Source organism: Notechis scutatus, chromosome 1 (genome assembly GCF_049901735.1).
Source record: "Notechis scutatus isolate UNSWTSFEM ecotype Mainland chromosome 1, rNotScu1.2, whole genome shotgun sequence".
NCBI classification, from domain to species: domain Eukaryota; kingdom Metazoa; phylum Chordata; class Lepidosauria; order Squamata; family Elapidae; genus Notechis; species Notechis scutatus.
Genome location: NC_142009.1, coordinates 117885755 through 117894847, shown reverse-complemented (window position 1 = coordinate 117894847; position 9093 = coordinate 117885755). Strand labels below are relative to the sequence as shown.

General features: G+C 41.0%; 1 protein-coding gene across 2 annotated transcripts in view; it reads left to right on the top strand.

Moving 5' to 3' along the window:
* The first annotated feature begins 7389 nt into the window (after nucleotides 1–7389).
* Nucleotides 7390–9093, top strand: part of TTK (TTK protein kinase) — a 45335-nt gene continuing 43631 nt past the window's right edge. The window contains exon 1 of one of the 2 annotated variants that reach the window (XM_087944278.1): nucleotides 7390–7514. The gene's annotated coding sequence lies outside the window, so the exon portion shown is untranslated. The remainder of the gene's footprint in view (nucleotides 7515–9093) is intronic. The other variant, XM_087944283.1, reaches the window with a different exon arrangement.

Sequence of the window (9093 nt, the reverse complement as noted above, 5' to 3'; positions counted from 1 at the left end):
GGGGTACTCAAAACTGATCTATATTTTGTACCAGTTGAAATGTCCAAATACTCTCCAAGGGCAGTCCCAAGTAGATCATATTATAATAAAATATTGTATATTCCTATTTTTGATTCTTAACTATATGTAGGTATATGAAGGTATTCTTAACGATATGTAGGCAAGCTGCAATTGTGACACCACTTTCCAAGTCCTGCCTGTTAATGATGATGTTATCCATTGAGATGTGTCCAACGCTTGGTGATTCTATGTGCCAAGTCTTTCCACATCTTCCAATGTTGCACTTCTTTGAGGTTTTATATGTTCTGGGTAGTGTCATCTTTGATGGTGTCCACCCACCCTGTTCTGTTTCCTTTTGCTTCCAGCTCTTCCAAACATAACTGCTTTCTCTCGTGAATTCCCCCATTATGACATGGCCAAAGTAAGTGAGACACAGTTTCTTAATTTTGCCTTCCAGTGTCATGTCTGGTGTTATGCACTCCAGTACTTGCTTGTTGGTCACTTTTGCAGGAGGCTTCTTCAGCACCACAGCTCAAATGAGTTGATTTTCTTCCTGTCTTGCTTAATCCACCCAATATATGGACTTTATTGATAGATTATAAACCTGTTGAAAACATTAAAAGGGAAATCCCCTCTCCCAATTATTAGTAAATAGACCATAACAGATATAAGAACAAATCCATGGAAAAGCTACCATCAAAATTAATGTAAACAATTTAAAATAAAAGATTAACTATGTAAATACCTGGGAGAAGATGAATGATGGTGTGGGCACTCTAGGGTTGGCATTTCACAAATGCAGCCCCATAGTAAAGAAGATGCCCTTTCTAGTAGCCACAAAGATAATTTTACTTGATGGGTCACATAAAATAAAGCCACCGGGGATGATAAACAGTTTTTGAGCTGGTATATATATGGGAGGAGATGTCCCTTAAGAAAAAAATTTCTCTAGATTACTCAGGACTTTAAAAAGCAATATCAAAACATAAGGAGGAGGTTTCAAAGTATTTCTAGCAGGACTATCAGATTTGTAACAGTTTTGTTCCCTATGCCATCCATCTGGTAAACTTGTAAGATTCGCTTTTCTTGCCATATACATGTATGCATCTGAACTAGGCTATGTTGTTTCTCTGTGTCATATAAAGTATGTGAGTATATGCATACTTTTATATTTATTTACTTAGTCGTGTTTATGTAGTGCATATTGGAGGTAGTGACCCTTTGAGAGCTGTATGCAACAAAATTTCAATTTAATGTATGTTGATTAGTGTACATTTAAAGTGACAATAAAGTTATTCTAATCTAAGGCTTTGAAGTTTAGTGATCCTACATTAAATATGCATAAAATTGCGCCTTAAATATCCATAATAGTAAATATCCATAAATATTATGTTCATTGCATAAAAAGATCCTGTCAAAATTAAAACACATATTTGTTTAGATGGGGTTTCCTCGTCCTCTCATGGCTTGTCTTTTCCTTATAAAGTCAGAACTGTGATACTTAAACACTGATGTGGATCACATATCATTTGCCTGTCTATTGAGAAGTAAATACTATTGTCCTAATACTAGTATACTAACACTAATAATGTTGGACTATCATTCCACTATCTCCGATTATTGGCCCCACTGGGTATGAGGTAATCCAGAGCTTCAGTGGTATCAGGTTTTCCATCCAATTAAAATGAAGTTTAAACAGTGTGATCAGGCTGTTACTCTTATCAACACTGTCCTGTGATTGACTCACTTTTAATTAATGGCAAGAAGAAAGGCTGCTTGAGTAAGGCAACTCTTCCAATGTGCTTTCCTGAGAAGTGCACAACTTTGCTTACTAAATGCCAGGCTGCACACTAGCAGCCTCCTTGCTCTGACCTTAATAGGCTAATTGCTTACTGCTTTCACCTCCAGCACGGCTTCTGTTTTCAAATTAAGGGCTTAATAAGGTGAACAATCTGTGCTAATATGTAATCTTTCTTGTGGTTTCCTCACTGTTTGACTCCTCTTTTCTTGGGATGAGCATTCCAAAGAGTGGGGTAAAGAAGATCTACCCAAGAAAGGATCTATCCCTTTGTGAGCTGTGTGTGCCATGCCAAACCTTTCTTGTTGCTATTTTTGCTCATTGTAGCTGATGGGGGTGGGGGGGAGGATCTTTCTACCATTAAATATCCAAATTTAATTAATATTTTTTTTATTGATTTTAAATATCCTTGCATCTTCTGTCGATCATTCCTTTTCTGGGATCAGACCCAGGGTTGCTTTAGCCAGCATATGAGATCACCTTGAATTTAATTTTCGGGACAGATTGTGTAGTTTGCTTATTATTTTATGTATATCCCGCCTTTATTATTTTTATTTCAAGGCAGCACACATACATAATACAAGTAGTCCTCGACTTAAGAATCATTCATTTAGTGACTTACGAAGCTACAATGGTACTGAAAAAAGGGACGTAAGACTGGGTCCTCGCATCTCGACAGTCACATGATCAAAGTTCAGGTGCTTGGCTACCGGCATGTACTTACAACAATTGCAGCATCCTGGGGCCACATGATCACCATTTGTGACTTTCCCAGCTGACTTCTGAGCAAGAATAGTCAATGGGGGAAGCCAGATTTGCTCAATGACAGTGTAATTCACTTAACAACTATAGCAAAAAGGTCATAAAATTGGACATTACTCACCTAATAATTGCCTTGCTTAGCAACATAAATTCTGGTCCCAATTGTGGTCATAAATCAAAGACTATCTGTACTTCCTTTTCCTACTCTTCCCCAGCACAACAAACCTGTGAAGTCAGTTGGGCTGACAGAGAATGACTGCCCTGAGGTCACTCAGCCAGCTTTTAAGGTTAAGGCAGAACTAGAACTCACAATCTCCTGGCTTCCAGGCTAGCATCTTGACTACTAGATCCAACAGTTTCCCCATTTATCTCTTATAGGACTTACACAATGTTTTGAACTGCTTCAGGAATTAGTTCTGAATGATCCGGGATGATTTTCACAATGTTGTTTATTTGGGGAAATTACTATTTTATTTCCTGTTCGGTTTGAGTGAAAATTGTGGCAACAGCAACAATCCCTTCTAAATCTCCTCTAATGGTCAATGTTTTCCAATCATTAAGAATCATTTTGTCTTCTGCCTTTTGAGACAAAACACATATAACTTTTTGCAGAGCCATTTAGATTTCTGTGTTTCTATCTTCTTTTCTATATGCATTATTTAGAATGCATTTTCTATTATCTCCGTAACCTCCATATCAACATGCAACTATGACTGCAACTTCTGCTGATAGAAACTCCTTGCCCTGATTTTTTGTTGTCACATTTGTTGTTGGAGAGAGGGAGGGAGGGAAAGAGATTTAAAATGAAAAACATGGATAATGGTATGCAACAGTGGTGGGATTCAAATTTTTTTTAATACTGGTTCTGTGGGCGTGGCTTGGTGGGCGTGGCAGGGGAAGGATACTGTAAAATCTCCAGTCAGAGGTGGCATTTGCCGGTTCTCTGAACTACTCAAAATTTCCGCTACCGATTCTCCAGACCTGGTCAGAAACGGCTAAATACCACCTCTGGTATGCAAACATATTTTTTTTCATCAGAAATGCAGGAGATATTTCAACTGTCTGTCTGTATTCAAAAGTGTAGCAGCATTGGGATGGAACTATTAGAGCCAAAGCTACACTACAATGTAAAAAAAAAAAAATCCCAGGAGGCTACAGCAATTCACTTTTGTATCATTCACACAAACATGTCTGAGCAGTCATGAGGCTCCAGGAGACAGAAGCTATCATAACTAAGGAAATAGGGCACTGGCCAGATGTTCTTTATTGTTCAGACGGGTTGGAAGGTTGGAAAGGAATTGAACTCCAATTGGCTCATGATGCGAGTGCTGGACTTGCAAATATTTAGTCGGTATAACAGTCCTCAGTTCATGTTGTATCAAGGAGAGAAGCAATCTAGAGCTAATGAGAGATTCCCTGAGAGTTAGAACAATTAATCAGTGGAACAACTTACCTCCAGAAGTTGTGAATCGTCCAATGCTGGAAGTGTTTAAGAAGAGATTGGACAACCATCTGTCTGAAATGGTATAAAGGCTTCCTGCATGAGCCAGGGGGTTGGATTAGAAGATTTCCAAGGTCCTTTCCAACTCTGTTATTGTTATTGGCAAACAATAAAAATGCTCAAGACTCGGCTAGGTGCAACTCCTGGATAGAACTTCTGTCAGCTTGCACTGCAAAAATGACTTTAGTCTTTCAAAGCTCTGAAAAACCTCGACACGATTATGTTTTTAATTATACACAGCCCTCCTCCCATTGCTGTATGAATGAGATGGGCAGTCTCTAAATTGGATATATAAATACAAAACCTTGGGTTTGGGGTACGCTTTAGGAAAAGAGAGCCAAGCCTGCTGAACATTTGAATTCTCTTAAGCACGCAGAAGAATTTCTCTGAATTACAGATTTTAATCACGACCATCTTTTACCGTTCAGTGCATTCCCTTGTCATAATTCCACATTCTCTATTCTCTTTGTATGTTCCAAAATCTCTTGTGCTTATCGGTATATATGGGGAAATGGGAGAAAGGGGTGCGCGAAAACCTTCAATTCTTTCATTAGAGCAACATTACAATGCGCGCAGCTCTAAATGATCAAGAACAGATTCAGCCTAGGACTAAGGAGAAATTTTCTGACAGAGAACAATCAACCGTCAACAATCAAAAGCCTTGTCCCAAAGGTGCTTTTTTCAAGAGGCAGCTGGACTTTCTGGGGTTTTTTTTTGAAGACGTTTCGCTTCTCATTCGTTTCACTCTCATCACCTTCTTGGTGAAGAATTTTCTTGGATGAGAAGCAAAACATCTTCAAAGAAAACCCCCAGAAAGTCCAGTTGCCTCTTGAAAAAAGCACCTTTGGGACAACCATGACCTGGGTGACTGAGAATCTCCAAAGACAATCAAAAGCCTTAGTAAGACGTCACCTAGAGTACTGCATCCAGTTTTGGTCACTGCACTATAAAAAGATGTTGAGACCCTAGAAAGAGTGCATAGAAGAACAACCAAGATGATTAGGGGACTGTACACTAAAATATATGAAGAATGGTTGCAGGAACTGGGCATATGAAGAGAAGGACCAGGACATGATAGCAGTATTCCAATATTTAAGGGGCAGCTACAGAGAGGAGGGGGTCAAGCTGTTTTCCAAAAGACCTGAAGGCCAGACAAGGAATAATGGATGGAAGCTTATCAAGAATAGATTCAACCTAGAAATAAGGAGCAGCTTGCCTTCAGAAGTTGTGGGAGCTTCATCACTGGAGGCTTTCAAGAAGAGACTGGACTGTCATCTGTCAGAAATGGTCTAGGGCCAGGGGTCTCCAATCTTGGCAACTTTAAGACTTGTGGACTTCAACTCCTAACTTCTACGCATAATCTTCGAAAAATCTTTCAGGACCAGCTCCTTGCCAAAACTATGGTCACAAGCCACGGTCATCCCCATCTTCAAAAAGGGAGACCCCAGCCTAGTTGAAAATTACAGACCAATCTCTTTATGCTGCGTCACCTGTAAAGTCATGGAATCAATTATTAACCAATCCATTATCCTCCACTTAGAGACAAACAACCTACTCTCCAATAAACAATTTGGTTTCAGAAAAAACGATCCTGTAATCTGCAACTCTTACACTGCAAAAACATATGGACTACACAACTTGATCAGGGCAAAACAATAGCCGCAATCTACATAGACTTCTGTAAAGCCTTTGATTCAGTGGTACACGACAAAACTACTCCTCAAACTAAAATCTTATGGTATCTCTGGACACCTGCATAACTGGATAGAAGCATTCCTGTCAAACAGACAACAAATGGTCAAAATTGGGAGCGTCCTATCAAATTCTGTACCTGTCAACAGTGGTGTCCCCCCAAGGCAGTGTTCTAGGACCAACTCTTTTCATACTCTACATAAATGACCTCTGTGATCATATTAAGAGCAACTGTGTTCTCTTTGCTGACTATGTAAAGCTATTCAACACCACAGACAATACTGCTACCCTTCAAAAAGACCTCGACTATGTATCAGAATGATCAAACAAATGGCAACTTCAAATCTCAACAAATAAATGCTCTGTCTTACATATTGGCAAAAACCCAGAAAATAAAATACAGGCTGAATAGTCAAGACCTTGTTGAGGATCCAAATTCTGTCAAGGACCTTGGAGTACTCATCTCTAATGATCTAAGTGCTAGAGCCCACTGTAACTACATAGCCAAAAAGTCATTAAGAGTTGTTAACCTAATCCTATGTAGTTTTTTCTCTGGTAATATTACACTAATAACCAGAGCATACAAAACATTTGCTAGACCAATACTCGAATACAGTTCATCAGTCTGGAACCCACATTACATATCTGATATTAGCACAATTGAGAAAGTCCAGAAATATTTCACAAGAAGAGTTCTCCACTCCTCTACTCGTTGTAGAATACCTTATGCCACCAGACTTGAAATTCTAGAACTAGAAAACCTTGAATTACGCCGTCTTCGGTCTGATTTAAGCATGGTATATAAAATCATACATTGCAATGTCCTACCTGTCAATGAATACTTCAGCTTCAACCATAACAATACAAGAGCACACAATAGATACAAACTCAAGGTTAATCGCACCAAACTTGATTGCAGGAAATACGACTTCAGCAACAGAGTGGTCAATGTCTGGAATACTCTACCCGACTCTGTGGTTTCTTCCCCAAACCCCAAAAACTTTAGACTTTCTACTATTGACCTCACCCCTTTCCTAAGAGGTCTGTAGGGGGCGTGCATAAGCACACCAATGTGTCCCTGTCCTATTGTTTCTTTTATTTTTCTTATTTGTATCCATGTATTCATAAGTATGTTTTTACTTATGCGTATTATCTTGTAAGCAATTGACAAACCAAATAAAATAAACTCCCAGAGTTCCTCAGCCAGCAACCTTGAAGTCCACAAGTCTTAAAGTTGCCAAGGTTGGAGACCCCGGCTAGGCTAGGGTTTCCTGGTTGGGCGGAGCGGGGGGAAACGGGGTTGGACGAGATGGCCTACGAGGTCTCTTCCAACTCTGTGATTCTCTTTCTCAACACCATGACTGAAGAGCCTTGAGGCGACAGCAGTTTGCGCCGAGCATTGTTTGAGCCGTGACCTTATCCACACACCCCCACACCCCTCCGCGCGCCCGAGGCTTCGCTGGCGACCGATTCGCCCGCCTTAAAACGTGTCTTTTCAAGCAATCGGAACCGGCCGTCAATTTCCCCCTTTCCCCTCCCCGTCAAGAAGCCGCTTGCCAATCAAACGACGATCCAATCCGAAGCGGCCTGGGCCACTTTGCTAATCCACCGGCGATCCAATCTGACGCAAGCTTCCGCCGTGGAGCTAGCCAATCGCCTGCGAGCTGCTCCTTGGTGACGAGATTCAAACGGTGGGAAGGCGGCACCTCCTCCCCCCCCCACCCTCATCTCTCCACGAAGTGAGTTAATGACAAGAACGCGGTGAGTTGCTCCGTAATGGCGCTCTTCCCTTCGGGCCTCGGTGAAGTTTTGCTCCCTTAGGGGAGAGGCCTTCCTCTGAAGGCGAGCGCGGTGCTCTTGATGTCCTCCTGGCTTGCAGGCCTTTCCCAGTCGGGGGGACGTTTTCGCGGCCCGTTTTGCTGCTTCCCCCACCCCCACACCCGTTCCCCTCTTTGAGTCGCTGCCTTCCTCGGTATATTCGTTTCCTTCCCTCTTCCTCTTCTCCCGGGTTTTGGTGTTGACGGAAAGCCCAGCCGTTTGGGTCCCGATGATCGGAGCAAGAGCCTGATGTCCAGATCCTCGCCGTAAAAGGAAAAAAAAAAAAGCGGGGGGGGTGGCTTGGCTGACTCAGGCAAGGCCAATAATGTATTTCCAAGGGGTCAGGGAAACCAGAGCGAGGCGTATGAAGTGCTGCTCTCTGAGGCACTCAGTGTTGTTTTTTGGGCTGTTTGGGTGGGGAAGTGCTCCTAAAATATTCCATGGCTTTCTGTACGTTGTGTGGCTTTGAAACGTGCAGATGTTTTCCTCTTTCCCATAGCTGGCTTGGTACTTCTCGACTCTGGGGTGCTGCAACTCTCATCCCCTTTTACCAACAAAACTATATGACTGCTACTACTACCACCCTGAACAAAACCCAAGGATTTCATTGGGGCTAGATTAAAAAAAAAAAGAATAACCTTGCACTCTTGGCAACCAAGTTTTAAATCTGTTAACAAAACAATGGCAGAGCCCTCTTTATTTTCCAAAACAGGATCCTTCAACTGGAAGCAAGCTGGAAAGCAGCCAAATTCAAATCTGCTCCTCCAAAGGGCTGCACAGCCTCTCAGGGTATTACTTTTACTCAAACCCTGATCCACTTTTAATCAAGGGTTGATTCTTGCTTCCCCCAGCAGCAGTGCAGAAAAACTTGCTACCATCCCTCTGGGCACAGTTGGGAGCAAATACCCAACAGTGATCCAGCCAGGAGCTGACACATCACTGGTGCTTGCAGCTGAACCCTTGGAAAGGAAGGAAGCGCTTCCAGCTTGACCTGGGAAGGTAATTGTTGCCTTGTCCAAACCACTTGCTGGAGAAAACAAAAGGTATCAACTTAGGTTGCCTTATTTATTTTTTTTCATTCTGCCACTCAGGATTGCATAAATATTCCAAATGTTGCCAATCAGAACAGGCTCACTTTGTATAATGAGATGGGCAACATATAAATTTAACAAATAATTATATTTATATCAGAAAAAATGTGCAATTAAAGGAGGAAAAGTCCTTTAATTTCCTTTTCTGAAGGAAAAGTCATTTTATTCATGACTATTATCTGCCTCAGCTATTGGAATTTGGATAGGAGCAGTCAATCAAATCAAAATTTCAGATTTATTATAGCCCTGAGGCCAGATGCAAACAAATATTGAATAAAAGAAGTATTACACCCTTCTATATGTATGCAAGTATATAAAAGAAAATAAGTATATGAAATCTAACAAAAATTAAGAACTTGATCTACTAAAATAAATCCAAATAAAATAGTATTATAAAAAGTTTCAATCTTAAGTAGTGGTGTGGCATATCA